Below are 22,892 nucleotides of genomic sequence, written 5' to 3' on the forward strand. Positions count from 1 at the left end.
TGGCTGACTGTACAAATCACAAACAAGGTTTAGAGGACTACTGAAAAGTTGACGAGACTCTAGAAACAGAAGTAAAGATGGTGATTTATTTTATTTTGTTTTATTTTAAAGAATCAAGATAACCCTGAAAGGGAAGGGCTGCTCTTGGTTTTTGATTCAGCAGTCAGTTTTTTTACAAGGCAGGCTTGGGATGCTGCCTTTATGGTTCTGCGAGTGCTGCACCCCATCTGGAAGAGGAATCAACTTGTAGGGCCACCTTTGGGGTCCTAATTCTGAGACTTGCACCCACCCTTGTTTGTGCATATGCACAGCTTCACCAAAGGGTGGCCATAGGTCACACACACACGCAGAGTTCCAGATTTTCTATTATTAAAAAGGATAGCAGTGTGTGTTGTTGTAGAAAGACTTTCATCAGTAAAAACCTTGAAAATGTGAAAGTAGATTTACTTAACTTTTAATAATTCTAGTTAATATATTCAGAAGTTCTTAGTCCCTGGAGATTTTTAGGAACTGAGGTATTATGGAACTTCATTTAATAATTGGCTAGATCCAGGTTGTAGGAGAATACTCTGACCATCTACCAACAGTTTGGGGATATTCTTCGCTTAGTCTCCAAAATGTGCAATTTACTTGGTGCTTGTAATTTCTTTTGAATATTTACAGTTCTTCCAGAAGAAAGTCAGCATCTTATAAATTCATCTAGTATTCTTGAGGAATTCAGAAAGATTATAACAAATCATCGGGGGAAAAAAAATCTCAATCTTACCAGTAAGTAAGGACTTCAGCACATGATTAAATTTCCTAGGGCTGGAGTTACTGAATTGATAGGCTTACATGCAGTAATGCTAATAAAAACCTCTTGGAAACACATTTTCAATTTATAACTATGAAGGAAAATGCAGGCCTTTCATCAGGACTTCTTCTCATTATCAAAATGTCTTTTGCTCAAAGGCAAATAGACATCAATGTTAAAATCAGGTAAGAACATAGATTCTTGATGATATGAAATGACCGCAATTTTAGGTCTCAAAATTGCATACTATTCATAAAAGTGGTTGACAAATACATTTAAAATTATAATTTATTTTCGCGTTCAAAGCATAATTTTAGAGAAGGTCAGTAAAAGTATGCCCATTATTAGAAAATGTGCTAAAGCCTTATCATTGTTATATAACAACCAATACAGATTTTAATAGCTAAATTGACTTAAAGCTTTTCTGCTTGTGACATGTGTCCATTCTCCCAGAATGCAAACTTCCTGTCTCTCTTTTGACTTTACAAATGGCACAGGTACTTCCTTCCTTCATTCATTCAATAAATATTTATAAAGTATCTACCAATCAACTAGATACTAGGTGCTACGATACAGCAGTAAATAAAGCAGGCAAAGAAACAAGAAACAAAGAAGTATCTGATATGATGTTAGCTAGTGATAAATACTGGGAAGAAAAATAAAACAGAGGAAGGGGACAGAGAGGTGTAGGGTTTTGAAAAAGATTCCCTGGAGGTGACATCTGAGTACAGAACTAAATTAAGTGAGAAAGTGAATCATGCAGATATCTAGGGCAGTGATTCTCAACCAGGGTGACTTTGCCTCTCCAGGGACATTTGGTGTCTGGAGAAGTTTTTAATTGTCACAACTGGGGTAAGTATGGTACTGGCATCTGGTGGATAGAGAACAAGGATGCTGCTAAACACCCTATGCTGCAGAGGGCAGGTCCCTGTAGCAAAGAATTATCCAGCTTAAAATGTCACTAGCACTGAAGTTAAGAAACCGTGATCCAGAGAAAGAGCATTCCAGGATAAGAAGAAAGTAAATAAACACAACAGGCCATGAGATGGGAACTTGCTTGGTATATTCTAGGAAGAACTAGAGGGTGTGTGTCGCTGGAGCACAGTGACAAGCAGCTACAGATCAGGAAAAGAATTTGGAAGATAGCTCAGGGCCAGGTCACATAGGGTAACAGGCAAGACTCCTGCCTCTCATTTGTCTGCTCTGCTTCCCTCTTTACTAAGCTCCTATTCCAAACTCCCCAAGGAGAACTAGCTGGCTTTGCTGGCAGATGTCCTAGGAAGCTGAATGGGTTTTGGTGGGAGACAAGGATTTCACATATGTGTTTACCTGAAAAGTACATTCAAACCCATCTTGCACCGTGATGGGAGATCTTATAGTTGGCTCTCCACAGGTTGCAAAGATCATTTCACTAAAGTTCTGGAATAGAGTTCTCGAGTGTGGTCATTACTAGACTCATGGCTCTTTGAATTTATATTAGGGAAAATGAAATAAAATTAAGCATTCAGTTCCTCCAGTGTACTAGCCACATCACATTCCTAATAGCCATATGGAATCCTCGTCCTAAACGTGGAACTGACTGACCTCAGTCTCTGGAGCCATTTTCTGTATTGCTCTTATCCTGACCTTCCCCAGACTTTTTGTGCTGAGATACCTACTGACATCTTGGAAGGGCAGCCACTTTGGTATTGTTCAGGGGCACAGAAAACTATCCTCCATTGTCTCCAGGCCTCTCCAAATGATGTGTGGATGACTACCAGATTTATGCTTGATTGGCTAGTCAACTGCCCTTGTTTTTTGAAATAATGGTTCATAGGGGATCCTGAAGTCCTTTTGGGTTGGCAACTTGCATTTAGAGCTCTGGTTCTGAGTCTAGTTTGTATCATTTCTCCTCACTGTGTTATTTTCCACTTGCCCACACTATCGCTTCTATTTTGCTTTTCTGCCTACACAACAGAGATTTTGTTCTAAGATATGAGTATTACTCAGTGACTCTGTTTTCCAACTTTAAAAATAAGTTTAAAGAACAAAGTATATTCAGAATTGCGGACATGGATTTCATATTTCTACTTAGTGCATTGTATGGCATGTGCTTTGATTTCGTTAGTTGGATGTGTTCTTCTAGAAATGAAATCCTAGGCATTATCTTTATATTAAGCCAGCAATGGCTCAGATTTGAAAGGACAACAAAACTAAGATAAGAATTAGGCTCCTCAATCAGTAGAGTTTATCCTCACTCATAATTTTTTTAAGCTTTTGGTGGATGCCTTTAAAATGTTCTTTAAATGTTTATGGCATAGGTTGTCAAATTTTGTGGCTTCAGGTTTCTTTTACACTCTTAAGAATTATTGAGGACCCCAAAGAGCTTTTGTTATGAGGACTGTATCTTTCTGTATTTACTATATTTGAAATTAAAACTGGGACAAATTCAAAGCTCAAGAAAATCCAAGCACATACAACTTTAGCCGTCAGAGCACTTGCATTATCACACATCATGTAGCCTCTGGAAGAATCCACTGCATGTTTGTGAAAGAAGAAAAGCAAAAAAGGCAAACAGCATCTTAGAATTGTTATGAAAATAGTTTTGACCTCAGAGACCCCTCAAATAGAAATGCAGTGACCCTCAAGAATTCCCAGACCTTACTTACAGAACTGCTAAGCACACAGTTATTTTGCTTCTAGAAAATATTTTTTCTGCTACTACTGGGTTAATCTTTCCTTGGCCTGAAGTGGCCAATAGATCTCTATGGAGAAGAAAAGAAAATAGGCATTTATTAAGTACATTCTCTGAGTCTGTTCCATCATCTCCCAACTTCCAGTTAATCACCAATCTCATTTCATGTATAGTCATCCATTTCACTGGCTTGAGGGTAGGATCATTTGTCCCTGTGTTCCTGCAGCACCCTCCTAGCTGGCTGATTTGCAGTCCTCCTGGCTTGTCTCTAGTCTTTCTCGACCTGTGGCCAGAGCGATCTGCCTAAAACCCCCATGAGACCACATTTGACCCTGATCTTTCCCACAGCCTTTTGGATGAAGTGAAACTTCCTCCGCATGGCTGACAAGGCCCATTCATGACCAGGCTCTACAGATCCCTCATATCATTTTCCTTCTTTCTACTGCCCCACCTTCCTCCCCAGACTCATATCCTAGCACTTTTAGTTTGTTGAGCACCTGAACATTTGTGTTCTTTCTCATATTTGAACCTGTAAATGTGTTATTCCCACTGTCTGGAACTTCTCAGCTATTCCTGGCCGAGACCTACTGGTCCGTCATATCTCAATGTAGATGTCACTTCAGTAAGGAAGACTTCTTTACCACCACCACCCCCCTGATAGGGCTAGTACTCCTCTTATTTGCCCCTGTGATACCGGGCCCTCTCCTTGTCATGGCACTTGTGACACTGCAGGGTAATTGTGTTTTCCTTGGTTATGTCCCCTTACCTGAAAGCATCTTGAGGTAAGGAAACATGTCTGGGATAATTTGCATCCTCTACCCATAGGGGCAGATGATGGTCACATGGTACACAGTTGTTGAATGATGAATTAATCAGTCAAAAAATTTTTTTCGGAGTGCTAGAGCTTTATTACAAATGGAGTTGACTTGTAAAGAGGCCCCTCTCCAATCTTTCTTCTGTACCCTCTTCCCTCCCAAAGGCATCCTTCCACAGGAGGATTAGGGAGGAGGAAATCTGGTGAGTGAAAAGGGGCACTGCTTTTGCCAAAGTCCTCTGAAACAACCACTGAGTCCTTCTGGATCCAGTTGAGAATCTTCTAGAGGAAGAGGTTTAGCTCTCATCTTCAAGGTCCTTCATTTCTTTTTTTATTTTATTTTATTATTATTATACTTTAAGTTTTAGGGTACATGTGCACAATGTGCAGGTTTGTTACATATGTATACATGTGCCATGATGGTGTGCTGCACCCATTAACTCGTCATTTACATTAGGTATATCTCCTAATGCTATCCCTCCCCCCTCCCCCGACACCACAACAGTCCCCAGAGTGTGATGTTCCCCTTCCTGTGTCCATGTGTTCTCATTGTTCGATTCCCACCTATGAGTGAGAACATGTGGTGTTTGGTTTTTTGTCCTTGCAATAGTTTGCTGAGAATGATGGTTTCCAGTTTCATCCATGTCCCTACAAAGGACATGAACTCTTCATTTTTTATGGCTCCATAGTATTCCATGGTGTATATGTGCCACATTTTCTTAATCCAGTCTATCGTTGTTGGACATTTGGGTTGGTTCCACGTCTTTGCTATTGTGAATAGTGCCACGATAAACATACATGTGCATGTGTCTTTATAGCAGCATGATTTATAATCCTTTGGGTATATACCCAGTAATGGGATGGCTGGGTCAAATGGTATTTCTAGTTCTAGATCCCCCAGGAATCGCCACACTGACTTCCACAGTAGTTGAACTAGTTTACAATCCCACCAACAGTGTAAAAGTGTTCCTATTTCTCCACATCCTCCCAGCACCTGTTGTTTCCTGACTTTTTAATGATCGCCATTCTAACTTGTGTGAGATGGTATCTCATTGTGATTTTGATTTGCATTTCTCTGATGGCCAGTGATGATGAGCATTTTTTCATGTGTTTTTTGCCTGCGTAAATGTCTTCTTTTGAGAAGTGTCTGTTCATATCCTTAGCCCCCTTTTTGATGGGTTGTTTGTTTTTTTCTTGTAAATTTGTTGGAGTTCATTGTAGATTCTGGATATTAGCCCTTTGTCAGATGAGTAGGTTGCGAAAATTTTCTCCCATTTTGTAGGTTGCCATTCACTCTGATGGTAGTTTCTTTTGCTGTGCAGAAGCTCTTTAGTTTAATGAGATCCCATTTGTCAATTTTGGCTTTTGTTGCCATTGCTTTTGGTGTTTTAGACATGCAGTCCTTGCCCATGCCTATGTCCTGAATGGTATTGCCTAGGTTTTCTTCTAGGGTTTTTATGGTTTTAGGTCTAACATGTAAGTCTTTTATCCATCTTTAATTAATTTTTGTATAAGATGTAAGGAAGGGATCCAGTTTCAGCTTTCTCCATATGGCTAGCCAGTTTTCCCAGCACCATTTATTAAATAGGGAATCCTTTCCCCGTTGCTTGTTTTTGTCAGGTTTGTCAAAAATCAGATGGTTGTAGATATGCAGCATTATTTCTAAGGGCTCTGTTCTGTTCCATTAATCTATATCTCTGTTTTGGTACCAGTACCATGCTGTTTTGGTTACTGTAGCGTTACAGTATAGTTTGAAGTCAGGTAGCGTGATGCCTCTGGCTTTGTTCTTTTGACTTGGGGTTGACTTGGTGATGCAGGCTCTTTTTTTGGTTCCATATGAACTTTAAAGTAGTTTTTTCCAATTCTGTGAAGAAAGTCATTGGTAGCTTGATGGGGATGGCATTGAATCTATAAATTACCTTGGGCAGTATGGCCATTTTCACGATATTGATTCTTCCTACCCATGAGCATGGAATGTTCTTCCATTTGTTTGTATCCTCTTTTATTTCATTGAGCAGTGGTTTGTATTTCTCCTTGAAGAGGTCCTTCACGTCCCCTATAAGTTGGATTCCTAGGTATTTTATTCTCTTTGAAGCAGTGGTGAATGGGAGTTCACTCATGATTTGGCTCTTTGTTTGTCTGTTATTGGTATATAAGAATGCTTGTGATTTTTGCACATTAATTTTGTATCCTGTGACTTTGCTGAATTTGCTTATCAGCTTAAGGAGATTTAGGGCTGAGATGATGGGGTTTTATAGATACACAATCATGTCATCTGCAAACAGGGACAATTTGACTTCCTCTTTTCCTAATTGAATACCCTTTATTTCCTTCTCCTGCCTAATTACCCTGGCCAGAACTTTCAACAGCATGTTGAATAGGAGTGGTGCGAGAGGGCATCCCTGTCTTGTGCCAGTTTTCAAAGGGAATGCTTCCAGTTTTTGCCCATTCAGTGTGATATTGGCTGTGGGTTTGTCATAGATAGCTCTTATTATTTTGAGATACATCCCATCAATACCTAATTTATTGAGAGTTTTAAGCATGAAGGTTGTTGAATTTTGTCAAAGGCCTTTTCTGCATCTATTGAGATAATCATGTGGTTTTTGTCTTTGGTTCTGTTTATATGCTGGATTACATTTATTGATTTTCGTATGTTGAAGCAGTCTTGCATCCCAGGGATGAAGCCCACTTGATCATGGTGGATAAGCTTTTTGATGTGCTGCTGGATTTGGTTTGCCAGTATTTTATTGAGGATTTTTGCATCAATGTTCGTCAAGGATACTGGTCTAAAATTCTCTTTTTTGGTTGTGTCTCTGCCAGGCTTTGGTATCAGGATGATGCTGGCCTCATAAAATGAATTAGGGAGGATTCCCTCTTTTTCTATTGATTGGAATAGTTTCAGAAGGAATGGTACCAGCTCCTCCTTGTACCTCTGGTCGAATTCGGCTGTGAATCCATCTGGTCCTGGACTTTTTTTGGTTCGTAAGCTATTGATTATTGCCACAATTTCAGAGCCTGTTATTGGTCTATTCAGAGATTCAACTTCTTCCTGGTTTAGTCTTGGGAGGGTGTATGTGTCGAGGAATTTATCCATTTCTCCTAGATTTTCTAGTTTATTTGCGGAGAGGTGTTTGTAGTATTCTCTGATGGTAGTTTGTATTTCTGTGGGATCGGTGGTGATATCCCCTTTGTCATTTTTTATTGCGTCTATTTGATTCTTCTCTCTTTTCTTCTTTATTAGTCTTGCTAGCAGTCTATCAATTTTGTTGATCCTTTCAAAAAACCAGCTCCTGGATTCATTAATTTTTTGAAGGATTTTTTTGTGTCTCTATTTCCTTCAGTTCTGCTCTGATTTTAGTTATTTCTTGCCTTCCGCTAGCTTTTGAATGTGTTTGCTCTTGCTTTTCTAGTTCTTTTAATTGTGATGTTAGGGTGTCAATTTTGGATCTGTCCTGCTTTCTCTTGTGGGCATTTAGTGCTATAAATTTCCCTCTACACACTGCTTTGAATGTGTCCCAGAGGTTCTGGTATGTTGTGTCTTTGTTCTCCTTGGCAAATTGGATAAAGAGTCAAGACCCATCAGTGTGCTGTATTCAGGAAACCCATCTCACATGCAGAGACACACATAGGCTCAAAATAAAGGGATGGAGGAAGATGTACCAAGCAAATGGAAAACAAAAAAAGGCAGGGGTTGCAATCCTAGTCTCTGATAAAACAGACTTTAAACCAACAAAGATCAAAAGAGACAGAAGGCCATTACAGAATGGTAAAGGGATCAATTCAACAAGAAGAGCTAACTATCCTAAATATATATGCACCCAATACAGGAGCACCCAGATTCAGAAAGCAAGTCCTTAGTGTCCTACAAAGAGACTTGGACTCCCATACAATAATAATGGGAGACTTTAACACCCCATTGTCAACATTAGACAGATCAACGAGACAGAAAGTTAACAAGGATACCCAGGAATTGAACTCAGCTCTGCACCAAGCTGACCTAATAGACATCTACAGAACTCTCCACCCCAAATCAACAGAATATACATTTTTTTCAGTACCACACCACACCTATTCCAAAATTGACCACATAGTTGGAAGTAAAGCTCTCCTCAGCAAATGTAAAAGAGCAGAAATTATAACAAACTGTCTCTCAGACCACAGGGCAATCAAACTAGAACTCAGGATTAAGAAACTCACTTAAAACCGCTCAACTACATGGAAACTGAACAACCTGCTCCTGAATGATTACTGTGTACATAACGAAATGAAGGCAGAAATAAACATGTTCAAAGGTCCTTCATTTCTACATCGTAGGGGGCTTTTGTCCTCTTTTGCCTTCTGTGCTGTGGCTCACTAGTCCTGGCTAGTTTTGGGGGGCTTCCACTTCCATGGCTGCCTTCTCTTTCTGGGCAAGCTGGATCTGCTGGAGAAGTTTTCTGTGCTTCTTCCTGGACAGAGTAATGTTGGTACATGCACTGGATGCCCACTTCTTGAGGTGGTGCTGCATGATCAGCCCCTGGTCTATCACAGCCCCAACCACCCAGTGCCTCAGATGCCACTCCCAGTTCAATACCCACAGGTGGTTGAACAGCTTCTTCTTCAGTTCTGTTTGGGACCAGTTAATCTTTCCCCAGAGAATCCTCATAGTCACGCCACAATGCCAGTTCCCAATCAGTCAACTTTTTAAGTATTTCCTTTATAATAAATGTCTTATTTGCATTATGTCATTTAATCATTATTTGCATTATGTCATTTAATCATCTTAACTTACTTCCATTGCCTAAATATCCCAGCAGCAAAGAAATAGTGAAGCTGGAATCTGAATCCTTTTCTTACCATCATATGCTGAGAACAAAGGGATCACCCAAATGGGGACAAGTCACAGAAATGAATAAAGATTAAGGTAAATTTTCCAAGGGAGAAGGCAGGCAAAGAATCATTCTGACAAAGCAGCTGGGTCCTCTTTCAACTTCTAAGTGACATTGCTGGAATATTCCCAACCAGAACTCAGAGTAATACCACTAGAAATACTTGTTAAGGGAAACCAATCTGTTTCATCCTGAAAGTACTTTCCCAGTTGGCAGTTTTGAAAGTGTCTATGCTCCTGGAGCTTTATAGCCTTACTTTAAAAAAAAAAAAAAAAAAAAAAAGTTTGGTTTTTAAAATAAATTCCAAGAGCACTAGGGACATGAAGGTTGCACAGACCTCCTTCACACTTAGTGGAAAATTCTTATCTTTTAAGTCTTTCTCTCTTCTGACAGTTTCTTGTTACATTGATTAAATCCCTGTGAGTTGTTTTCTTCCAGTTCAGCCTCTTGGTTCCTGTTTATTTTTCCAGAAAGAACTCAGTAAAATTCTGAAAACAGAAAAGGAATTGAAAATATAGTTTTATTATTTATATTTTGGAAGAGGCATGTTCATAATAGATGCAAATACACAAACACAGGAAAAAAATTTAAATAATTTCCAGTAATTCCACCACTGTTGGTATTTTAATATATATTCTTCCCATCTGTCTGTTGTGCACATACACACACACACTCTCTCTCTTTCCCTATTTCCTTCTCTTATGTGTGAATGTATGCATATTTTTTAAAATTTACCAATATAGTATCATATGGAACTAATTATGAAATCAGCCTATTTCATTTAATTGCAAATATCTTTCCATGTCATTAATCATGTGCCTCTGCTTCTCAAATGTTAATGCATGTGCGAATCACTGGAGAACTTGTTGGAAATGCAAAATCTCAGGCGCTCCCCCAGACCTACTGCATCAGAAACTGAATCTTAACAAGTTCCAGGTATAGGTGAAAATATTAGTCCATAGACCACATTTTAGTAGCAAAGGTTGAAATCTTTTTTGGAGATTGCACAGGGTCCCCAGTATTGATGCAGTTAATTTTATGTAACTAAGCCCCATATGATCAAACACTGGAGTTATTTCCAATTGCCCTGCTAGGATGAGACACATTCTTACAAATATTAGCATATATCCATCATTATTTCCTTAGGAGAAAAAGTCCTATAGATAGTTTGCTGAATCATACATATTTTGAGGGAAATAATTTATTTTTAAGGATTACAAAATATTGATTCATTCTTATGTGCTATGATTACATACTTCATAGCACATAAGACTATAAAATGTAGCCATAGTACTTCCTGTCATATATGTGCATTTTCCCCTATCTGCAGTGAACCAAGACAGAGCTTTGATATTTTTTATTATTCTGATCAAAGCACTGTTATCACTTGAAATGGTTTCACCTCTATCTTCAATTCATCTAATTTTATCCACCCTTCAACACAAGAGTTTTAATCTTGCTTCTTCCAGAAAGTCTTCCCTAATAGTCCAACTTACAGTGGGCTCACTTGCTAAATATTTTCACCATTATTCTTTGGGCCAATTATCTCAAAACATACTTTTCTACTTTCTCTTGATACAACTTAAATATATGACTTTGGTCCCTCTCATCTCCTTGACTGGATTGTAAATGACAGAGGAAATGGATCTTCAGTGTGCTTCATCTAAGCCCTCTGCAACCCCTCTCACTCCAAGAAGGTTTGAGTGCAATAGAGAAAGCACAGGATTTGGAATGAAAGGGCTCGTGTTTGAAGCCCAGCTCTGCCATTTACTGAGTATTGAAGGAATAAGTCATGTAATCTCTCTGAGCCCTAGCTTTATCATCTGTAAAATGGATACAGTATCTGCACTGCTTACTAAGATTCTAATCCATCATGTCATTTCCAAAAATGTAAATAATTCACCAAAAGTCTCAATGTAGAGCTTGTCTCTACATTTGATATAAGATATGCGAGTATCTCTCTCTCTTTTTCTCTCTAGTACACACACTTACACACACAAACACAAAAGAATGTATCTCAAGCTCAGGAACTTTTACGCAACAACAGTATAGGCAGGAACTGAACAATATTGTTTTGTTTTCATTGCATTGCATTTATTTACTTTCTTTTTAAAAATTATTATTTTTTATTTGCAAATATAAATGTATATATTTATGGTGCACAACATGATGTTTTGCTATATGTATACTTTATGGAATGGCTAAATGAATGAATTTATTTATTTTCTATTTATGGCAAGCAATATTTGTTTTCTAGGTATGGTAGTGATATGAAGTTCACTTTTTAAATAAACATTTAAATTTTAAAAGGTAACTCAAGATAAAACACTTGGTAGTTAGTACCACGTAAATTAAGAAAATATGGCAAAATATCATGCTGATGTTATAAAAATGACTGAAGTTTGGGCAACATCTAACTATAGGAAGCCACTGCCAACTATAATGCAAGATGCAGACATCAGTTGTTATTGTAGCTATTATTATGTAAACTACTGGAAGACTAGTTCTGGGAGCCCTAGATTTAATAGATTCTCAATAAAAAATACTCAAATGTAATTTAAAATAGAGCAAAAAGTCAAGTTTTCTGTTATGCGACAAGTCACCATCTGTTGTTAAATCTTGCAGAACCCCAAAGTGTATCGAGATAATTTGTTTGTGATGAAGTTAGATACAAATGTAGTGAGGGGCTTTATCAGAATAACTGAGATGGCTCAACATATATCAGTTCCAACTGGGAGAAGGTTTGTGAATAGATTGCTTTGCATAAGACATTATTCTTCATTATGAAAAACAATAAACATTTTAGGAGCACCAAGTGTACAGAGAATGCTGGCATTTGACTAAAACCTGCATTCATGGGAAAAACAAAAGGTTTACTGTCCTTCAAATCATCATGATTAGTGCTATTGTATTAGAACTCAAAGCAAGTTCACAGTTTTCCATTTAACTCTGAAATCTCTCAAAAAAGGAGTTTTATTAATTCTGTCTTTACATGAAGAAATGAAATCGGTCAGAGAGAGATTAAGTGATTAGTCTAAGATCTTGTGGTTTTTTTATAGCCAGAATGAAAAACAAGAGATTCTGACTCTATGTACCTTGTAACTTTGTTATCGTTTTCCATCCAGGGTAGGCTACTGCTAGTCTTGGAGTATTAGATGATTTGACTCAAGTATTCTAGATTCGGATTGTGCCAAAGTGGGATTAAATTAGATGGATTAAATCAAATGGCAGGATTAAGTTAAATTAAGTGGGATTAAGATGAGGCCTGATATGATTGATTTCAGCATAGTGTGGAGGAATTTTCACCAGCACATTCTCCTGTCTTGGTTTTGATTATAAAGAGAAGAGGAGTTCAAGAAGGCTCCTTCAAAGAATAAGCTGGCCACAGCTTGGGTCTACTTGTACCAGAAGATTGGTCAGCATCCTTCAAAGCAATAGTGTACTATCTTCAAACCTGCATCTTTATTTTAGCCCAATAAGATCTATTTCAAACTTACGGCCTCCAGAACTGTTCAGTAATAAATTCATGTTTCCTTAGGCCTCTTTAGTTTTTGGTAATTTTTTTACAGCAACAGTAGGAAACTAATACAACACAGCTCAGAGTTCTTCCACCCAAAGTGCAGGGTAGCTGGACTGTTTATGTATCAACTCCTACCGGTCATTGACTGAATGCTGCTTGGCATGGGGGTATGAATTCCTTAGCACTCAACTAAAGGTGGGTAGACGCTGGCAGTTAGAAATCAGCCAGAACACAGTGAAGTGCTAAGACTCTGGAAAAATGGACTGGGCACTAGCGGATTCCGCTACAATATGTCTTTTATCTGCCTCTTCCTTTTTAATCTGTCTTCATAGTCATGGTACATGCAGATCATCCCCTTCAATCAATCTACTAGCACCTAACAGGTTAATCTTCCCTAAACAGGGAGGACCTTCAGTGGGTTGTTCTCTTTCTCAAAAATCTTCAACATTCCCACAAGAAAAGATTCTTATACAAGGTAGACCAGATTTCAAATAGTAAATTAGGACTCAATCCTCTGATACTTTAATCTTAGCTCTTGAATTTTTAAGTTTGGGTGTACAGAATGAACAGCGAGTATTCTTGGATATCTATTTGTGTACAAAGTTCCAGGCTTGGCATACGAACCTTTGGAGTCTTGAAATGTTGATCCCTTAGGTCTGCATTCCTTAGAATAGCAGTAACACCATGAGGAAGTGAGAAAATTGATTTGAAAATGGAGAAGGTTAATTAAAGGAAACAAAATTTCAAGGCATGTGGTTGTCAGTTGACACTACAGAAACCAGGCCTGAGAAATTCTGAGTTCTGCACATTTACAGAATGTCACAGGTATATTTAGATAAATCCAGAATCTAGGGAGATCTAATTGCTGAAATAATTTCAGCCTACCAAAGCAAGGACGTTCTTACCCTTCCTACTCTGCCTGCCCTAAAGGAAAGTGCTTAGAGTTTAAGAGCTTTCTGTGGAAAACTTCAGGCTCAAATGGCCCCATAAAATTTGTCCACAGTCCTCACATTGATTTTCCCAAGTTCTGCTTACTTTGTGTTTGCTATTTGTCCAAACCGTAAAAGGGTGGAGAAAGGAAAAAGAATCCATACATTTTTAACATATCAAAAAAATCAAAGTAAATAATATGCTTTAAAATTAGAATAGAAAGTGCTGATGCCAGAGCATTTTTTTAAATCCTTGTTTCAGAGTAAGAGTGGAGTGGGGAAAGACAGAGCCTAAGAAAGGAAGAAAGCTAACATTTACTGAGTCCTGCAAAAGGTGTTTAGTTCACATCCACCTTCTGAAGAAGCCAGTAATATCTCTACTTGACAAATTGTGAGGCTAAGGCTCAAAGAGGTTCTGTCATTTAAGTGATGTCATAAAACCAAGAAGTTGGTCATTTGGGATTTGAGTGTGTACTCTGTCTTATCTATGTCTCAGGTGAGACATAGCTTGTATTTATATAGTACTTTTCAAAGCATTTTTCTTATACTGTCTTTAAACTTCATCTGTGAGGCAGACATCAATTGCCACATTTTACAAATACAATTACAGAGGCTCGGGACTCTTTTGCCCAGAAAGACACAGCCAGTAAGCAGCAAAACAAATCTGGGTCATGGAGCTCAGGTCTCAGGACCTCTCTAGTGCACCCGTGTGTCCTAACCAGAAGGGGCTGAGTCATTGGTGTCCTGAAACCAGTCAGGAGCAGTTAGTTTATTTCAGAGAATCATCTAGTCAGAAAAAAAAATTTAAGACTTACTTTTATTTTTTCTAAATTATTAAATAATGGAATCTCCTTGCAGAAAATTTGGAAAACATACAAAGGAGAAAAATAAAAATCATCTGTAATACCATCCCCCAGAAATAATCACAAGTATTAATTTGATACATTTCTTTCCAGTGTTTATGATACAGATATGCATCCATACTGTATTTTTAGAAAAGTATTTTTAGAAAATGCATGTCATATATAGTTTAATATGCTGGTTTTCTAATTAACATTGGATGATGAATATTTTCCTAGGTCATTAAGTAATGTTAAGAAACTGCCTCATGTATCATAATATTGCATGAATGTAACCGTAATTTAGTGAAACATTATTCACTTACTGTTGAACATAATTGTTCCTGGTTATAAGCTTGTACATAATGCTGCAACTTTGGTATCTAAACACAAAATTTTTATTTCCAACAGCAGTGGATGAGAGGGCCAATTTCTCCATTTTGAGTGTTTTTAAGACTTTTGCAGATGGATAGGTAGAAACAAATTCTTTGAATTTGCATTTTACAGATTACAGCCACACTGAATATGTTTCCCCATGTTTACTTTGCCAGCAGTTCTTGTCCCCATGCAGTTCCATGTTTGTTCATATGCTAACACAGTACTCAGAGACCCAGCAGTAGGTACCAAGACAATCGGCTGTCAGCTGTTACAGTAATTGCCAGAACCCCCGAGTCTGGGAACTGCCAGCACCAGAACATAAGCACCTCTAGGCAGGAATTCCATCTTATTCATCTTTGTAGTCCCCATTCCTGGTTCTAAGCCAGACACTTGCGAAGTTCTCAATACATTTGTTGAAAATATTACAATAGACCGTATATTCTGATTTTGGCCTTCTAACTTGCTCTGTGACTTTCGACAAGTTCTCTCACCTCTCTGTGCCTCCATGTCTTCCACTATAAAGGAATGGAAGTGTGATATGCCATACTTTGTGAGCAAAGTGCTAGAGCAGTGGTACAATTCCCATACAAAAGGTCTCTATGGGTGGGTCCATGTCACCTAGGCAGGATTCCTTTCCTTCTGCAATACAGAGAGTGAATTCTGTGTGTATTTGATATTTGGATTTGTGATCCCTTCCCACCTTTCATACTGATGTACTATAGCTAAAGCAAATTTCTTTTGTTTCTCTTTATATCCCCAGAGTGCACACTGCATGGCACAAAGGAAGTCTCTAAAAGGAGTCAACAAATGAATGACTGAAGTCATTAAAGATGAAGGGATGAGTAAATGAAATATTAGAGCTGAAGGAGATTTTACAAATCTAATTTTAGAGGTCTTCTTGGTTACCATTTTATTTTTGTAGACACAGCTATACAGATTGACTGTCCCTTATCCAAAATGCTTGGAACCAGAAGTGTTTTGGATTGCAGATTTTTTTGTTTGGACTTTGAAATATCTACATATACATATATAATGATAGGTCTTGGGGATTAGACCCCAAGTCTCAACATCAAGTTTATTTATGTTTCATATACACATAGTCTGAAGGTGATTTTATACAATATTTTTGTTAATTTTTTGTATAAAACAAAGTTTTCGCTGCAGTTTGACTGAGAACTGTCACATGAGGTCAGGTGTGAAGCATTTCAGATTTTGGGTTTTCAGATTAGGGATGCTCAACCTATATTAGCATCTCCACCTTAGAAGCACTTGCTAGAATAAACTTAAATCATTTAAATAAGATAAATTTCAATAACTAGCCAGGGAAATTTAATTTCATAAAAATGTTTCCATATTAAAACATTTTTGTTCATTTTTGTTTTGTTTTGTTATTGGCCATGATCTTAATATATATTTACATATATTAGAAGTATAGAGTTGTCACTTTTAGAGGGAACATACCATGTATGAAGGAATGATTAAATTAGAAATTGTTTTTTCAGGTGAACTTTGCCACCATATCAAAAAAATGTAAAGTTATTTCAGTTTCCAAAACTAATTTAAATGAGTACTTAATGATGTCAATGAAAAATGGAAAGTATGAATTGTGTCTTCTTTGAGGATCTTTTTCTTTAAAAGATGAACATGATTATTTTAACCTGCTAAATGTATATTTTTAAATGTTTCACTACTTGGTATAATAATACAATATTTCTAAAATGACAAAATGATAATTTTAGCTAAGCCAGTGTAAGGAAATTAAAATATTTACTTATAGAACTCACTCAGAACTTTTTTTGTATCACTTATTTATGCAATTAAAAAGAACAGATACTTTTTATGCTTTTCTCAATTCCTAAATTAGTTCTCTGGTTAGAACAAAATAGTGCCAAGGAAAAGATTTTTTTCTCTTCAACTTTTATTTTAAATTCTGGGGTACATATGCCGAATGTGCAGGTTTGTTTCGTAGGTAAGCATGTGCCATGGTGATTTGCTGCACAGATCAACCCATCCCCTGAATATTAAGTCCAGCATCCACTAGCTATTCTTCCTGATGCTCTCCCTCCCGCTGCACCCCCGGCAGGCCCCAGTGTGTGTTGTTCCCCACCATGTGTCCATATGTTCTTAGAAAAAGATATTTTTAAAATAATTTCAGAAGTCGTTATTTCAATTTCAATAGCCACTGATGCAATCACTTGTGTAGGTTCTTAATATATTAATTAAAACATTGACTAACATGTTATTTTTTTAATTTCCTAGAATTGTTATTGTGGATCATAACTGCTAAATATTTCAAATATAATCAGTTATACTTTTTAGCAATTAAAAATTTACCCCAATGCTTAGTATTAAGAACACTTAAAAGAAAATAGCTCGACATGGCATGTGACGTATTGGGATCTATTATAACATTTTCAAACCAGGTACATGACAAAGTTACCTTATATACCTTGTTATTAGAAAAGAAAAACTCAATTCTAAAATGATGCCATTACGGTTAAATTTAAATTATATATTTGAAATTAAATTACAAATGTTTTAAAGAAAGCCTATACATTTTAATTTTATATTTTAAAGCATGTAATAGCTTTACTACACATTAGATTTTCTTAGAACTACTGTGTTTGTGGAAATAAATTCCTGCTTCATGAATGAGACATTACTTTTTCCTGGATGCAATATTTTCTTTTATCTTTCTGATGATATTAAAAATAGGTTTTATTTAATGTAATTTAAAACATACAAAAGATATAGAATAATATAGCAAACACCAGTAGACCCAAAATGCAGCTTAAGAAATAAAACATCACATACTCAAAGTTCTCTGAATACACATCCCAGTTACTTTCCTTCCTGCCAACCTCCCAGACTCAGGGATACCAAACACAGCCAAGGACAAGCATGGCGTACAGAGTGAAAATGGAGGAGCTGTGCAAATGGCTGTAGTAGGCCCCTCATCAAGTTGATTTCCCTGTTTTTCCCATCTTGAGGATAGCTAAAATGTATTGCCTTATAGATTTGGTAGACGAGTATGAATCCTTAAAGCAATGGTCCCAACCTTTTTGGCACCAGGGACCAGTTTCGTGGAAGACAGTTTTTCCACAGACAGAGGTTGGGGCTTAGGGGTGTGGGGAGGATGGTTTTGCTATGAAACTGTTCCACCTCAGATCATCAGGCATTAGATTCTCATAAGGAATACACAACCTAGATCCCTCACATGCGCAGTTCACAATAGGGTTTCTGCTCCTGTGAGATTCTAATGCCACCACTGATCTGACAGGAGACAAAGCTCAGGCAGTAATGCTCACTCAGCCGTTGCCCACCTCCTGCTGTGCAGCCTGGTTCTTAACAGGCCACAGACTGGTACTGGTCCACAGCCCAGGGGCTGGGGACCCCTGCCTTAAAGTAGATATAGTAAAGTTGTTGCATGTATTTATTCAAAGCTTGTTAACTTTGTATAGTATCTTAATGAATGTGGTCCCCTGTAATTTGCTTTCCTTAAGTCAACATTATATTTATGAAGTATATCTGTATTGAGATACTTAGCTCTAAGTCATTCATTTTAAGTGATTTTGGCCTTCAATTATATGAATAGTCTATAATCAATCTATCCATTCTCTTTCGGTGAATGATTAGATTTTTTCTAGGTTTTTTGTTTTTTGTTTTTTGTTTTTTTGCTACTAACAAGCAATGCTGCTATGAATAATCTGTGCATGTCTCCTAGTGACATGTACAAGAATTTCTCTGAGACAAATCCCTACAAGCAGAATTGCTGGGTTTCAGGTGGGTTTAGCTTCAAGTTTGCTAGATATTGCCAAATTGTATTTCAGAGTGGGTTGTATCAATTACAGTTTTTCTTCTTAAGATTTTTAATGGTTTCTGTTTTCTCCAATACTTTTTTTCTTATTCAGTTGTTTGGTTGATGTTTGTGGGTTTTTGTCTTGACTTTCATTGTGAGAGCTTTCCTCAAGTGTCTGGTAAAAGGCAAGCCAATCGTATTTAAGGGTAAAGCCCAAAAGAGCCTTTGGAAGTCCTGTGTGAGTAATGGAGGCGTGGGACAGGTGTGAACTGTGGGCTTCACTCTATTACAGGGTTTCTTAACAGTGGCACTCCTGACATTTGGGGCTGGTTAATTCATTGTTGTGAGGGCTGTTTTGTTGCTCTGTGCATTATAGGATGTTTAGCAGCTTCCCTAGCCTCTACCCACTAGATGCCAGTAGCACCATGCCCCTCCGGTTATGGAAATCAAAAATGTCTCTATCCCCTGGGGAAGCCCACCCCCGCCCCATTCCAGTTAGAACTGCTGCTCTAGGATAAATATATGGCTGGCCGGCCTTTTTATTTGCCCCAAATTTAAATCCCCAACGGCCTTCTCTCTGGGTTCATTTGCTTCTCCCCAGCTCCCATCTTTGCCGGAGGAAAAAGAAAAACACAGGGAAATCAACTTGATGAGGGGCCTAGTACAGCAATTTGCACAGTTCCTCCATTTTCACTCTGTATGCCATGCTTGCCCTTGGCTGTGTTTGGTATCCCTGAGTCCAAGCCTCCTAGTTTAAATTCTGCAGATGCTCAGCCTCCTGTCTCCATAGGGTAGTCTCACTTGCCTGCATGCTGTGGGAAACAAGGATTTGTATTCTTTTACCTCTGTAACTAATATTGCCATGATTATCCTTTGAAGTTTATCTTTGTGCATATCTGAACTCTTTATGATAAATTCCTAAAGTGAATTTTAAAATATGTGCAATTGACATGCATTTCTCCGTATATGAATTTTAACCCTTGATGCATATTATGCGTAATAATCTAATCACAGTTCTTTTTTTCTTTGGGCAGCATTTACATTTAGAAAGTCTTTCGCCTGCTAGTTTCCCTGTAGCCTTTTCTTTATCAGAGAATAAATGTAAAATAAATTATAAGTCCTCGATAGAATATTAGAAAAAAATATTTTGTTTTCCTCTTCTCCGGTTAACAAATTGTTTAGAAAAAATTAGAGAGGAAATCTTCCATTAGTGAGAGAACAAATACTTACATAAATGTAATCTGTAATAACGTTGATTTAGGACTTTCCTTGTATAAAATACCTTTTATTGAAGCGTTTAAACTGAGTGGGAAGTGATTGAGCCAATTGCTAAGATAATATTATGATATCTTTACCCTATCTGTTGAGATTTCATCATTTATTATTTTCCTGTGCAAATAGGTAATTATTTTCCTAATCTTTAAAAGCATGTTTATTTAGAATGAACAGTGTAAGATTTGGGATTTTTTTTTTTTTTTTTAGAGAATCCTAGTTAACCATGTTTTAATTGGCAACTCTGTTTTAGTTGAACTAATTAATTTTGTCTTAGCGGTGAGAATTTGAAAATTATAATTTGAAGAGGATTTAACATACATTTTCATCTTCTAAGAAAGTTTCTATTGACCATTTTTCCTCCCCCAACCTATCTGTTTTTTAGATATTTATCTTGCTTGTGGAAAATAACCAAAAACTTAATTTAATTCTAGTTAATGAACAAAGACAGGTAAAAAGAAAGAAAAAGAAAGGAAAGAAGAAAGGGAAGAAGTTATTTTAAATAAATAAATAAATAAATAAATAAATAAAGAGTGCCTCGGGAATCACCTTTATAAAAATCAAACTCATCTTTTCCCAACACTGTCTTCTGTACATGAGAAGCATCTTAAAAACAAAATGAAACTGACCTTTTAGGAGGGACAGGGAGGATGACTTTAGTGCTTATCAGTCTTGTCGATGTCCTTTTCTTATTTTTGTCCTCTAAATGTACTTGATTGGAAAAAACACCATTTTTAAATCTCTTTATATTGAAGATATATAAAGAGTAAGAGTTTAGGTATATAAAGGCAATGCTTTCATCTAGTGATTTCTTGTCCTTGGTTTTAGACAGGGCCATCAACAACTGAAAAGGAAATCATTACTTCCTGTAGCAAAATTAAAATTAAAAATTAATAAACTGGTAAACAGTCATGGTGCACCTACCATGGACCAAATCCTTTGCCAACAGGCTGCATTCATATATAGACAAATGAATGATCAGAGACCTGGTTACAAAGATAGACAAACCATTGATGGATATTTGGGTTGGTTCCAAGTCTTTGCTATTGTGAATAGTGCCACAATAAACATACGTGTGCGTGTGTCTTTATAGCAGCATGATTTATAATCCTTTGGGTATATGCACACCAACATGGCACATGTATACATATGTAACAAACCTGCACATTGTGCACATGTACCCTAGAACTTAAAGAATAATAATAATAAAAATAAATAAGTAAATAAATAAAAGATAGACAAACCAACACTTTCATGGATGTTACCTCATTTTATGCTCACAAATGCCCTATCAGTCAATAATGTCCCCATTTTATAGACAGAAACACAACGTGTTAGAAGTTATGTGGTTAAGTGACTTGCCTAAGGTCAAATGGCTAACAAGTATGTATTTTTTGGATCTGAAGCTGATGAGTAAAGCTTGAAAAATGAGACAATTTGCTAATTGTAAACGTTTGGTCATTAATCAACATTCATTCATCTAACAAATTTTTATCGAGCACTTCCTATGTACTGAGCATTTTGCTAGGTGCTGGGAGACTACATGACTAATATAAAGTCCCTGCCCTCATAGAGCTTACATTTGGTGGAGGAAGGAGACAATAAACACAGCAAATAAGAATGTGATGCATAGTGACAAGTGCTAGGAAGAAAAATAAAGCAGGCTGAGTGGATAAAGAGTGATTATTGGAAGGATGAGAAACCATTACTTCACCTGAAGTCACAAAATAGATAAAGCATCTTTTCTTTGCAATTCAAAGAGAAGGCCGTGTTTCATGTTTTACTGCTGGCATATTTTATCCACAGTGAAGCTAAACATGAAATTTAAAGAATAAAAAAAACTTTAATAAGGTAGCTTCAATTTTGTCATATGGTATTACAGTCTGTCTTCAAACAATATCTAAATTACAGTCTATTTTTTCTAGCATGAATCAAAAGAAAATCTAGTGAGGTCATTATTAGTGTCTGTAAAATTCTAATGGAAAAAAACCTGTAGGAATCTGTCTTTGAAAGTCTGTTCCCAGAGTTCAAGTGGCAACTGTTTTGTGACTTGACAAGATAGTTCATGGCTTTTAAAGATAGATGACTTGTTCTGCTTAATGTGGTTTCCTGATAAGCCTTGAGAGAATTTTTTAAATTATACTTTTAGTTATGCATACATAATTGCCATTCATCTATGACATAAGTATGACATTTGGTATCTACTGCTTTTACAGATAGGTTAATGCAGTGAACTCCTTGGTCATTCTTTAGCCCTTTCTGAAGACAGGAGGTAACAATAATGTACTTACCTCTTGTTAAAAGCTCCACATTTGACCGTTTTACTCATTTTTATAATTCCAGTGTTTGCTTGCAAACAATCTTCCCTTGTAGTATAAAGGCATTGGAGTGCCCTAAGCAGAGGGGAGGGGTAGAGCTTTCAGGAAAGCAGTGATGAAACTGATATACCTGGACAATATCAGCATCTCAAGGGAAGCAACTTTTATCCTCATCCTTGTCTTGACTTGAACTCCAGTCCTTGTCCTATATACTAATGTTGCCCAATGAGTGGAATCCAGTACTGTGACATTTGAAAAGATTTTAGGTGGTACATTTTTAATGATTATATGCTTATTTTAACATATACTAGGAAAGTATATAACTGGTTCTATACTTTTAACCAGAGAAATAAACCCATTTCTCAAAAGTTATTGCTTAGAAGCAACGAGGAAGTGAAAGAAAAGTGAGTCCTTTAAAGTACTCTTAAAGTACTAGGTTAATAATCGCAGAGATAGAACCCAGCTATGGCAAAACTGTGATGGTAGTGCATGGATGACTGAGGGCAAATGAACACAACCATCACTGTGGTCTTCAGTCACCTTGAGCCCTGCTTTTCCAAAGATTGATTCCCTATGATCCTTTTCTTCATTTTCTGATAGCCTCTTCTCTTCACATCTTTTTTCTGCCCATGGGAGATTTCACAGCCTGGCCCTGTCCTGTGGGAGCCCCGCTAGTGTGAGTATCAGG

General features: G+C 37.1%; 1 protein-coding gene and 1 pseudogene across 4 annotated transcripts in view; one reads left to right on the forward strand and one right to left on the reverse strand.

The window, feature by feature from the left end:
* Nucleotides 1-22,892, forward strand: part of SLC24A2 (solute carrier family 24 member 2) — a 276,593-nt gene that overhangs the window by 74,747 nt on the left and 178,954 nt on the right. The gene's annotated exons all lie outside the window — the stretch shown is intronic.
* On the reverse strand, nucleotides 8,568-8,926 carry LOC107976618 (uncharacterized protein C11orf98-like; annotated as a pseudogene).

This window comes from Pan troglodytes, chromosome 11 (genome assembly GCF_028858775.2).
Source record: "Pan troglodytes isolate AG18354 chromosome 11, NHGRI_mPanTro3-v2.0_pri, whole genome shotgun sequence".
Lineage (NCBI taxonomy): Eukaryota > Metazoa > Chordata > Mammalia > Primates > Hominidae > Pan > Pan troglodytes.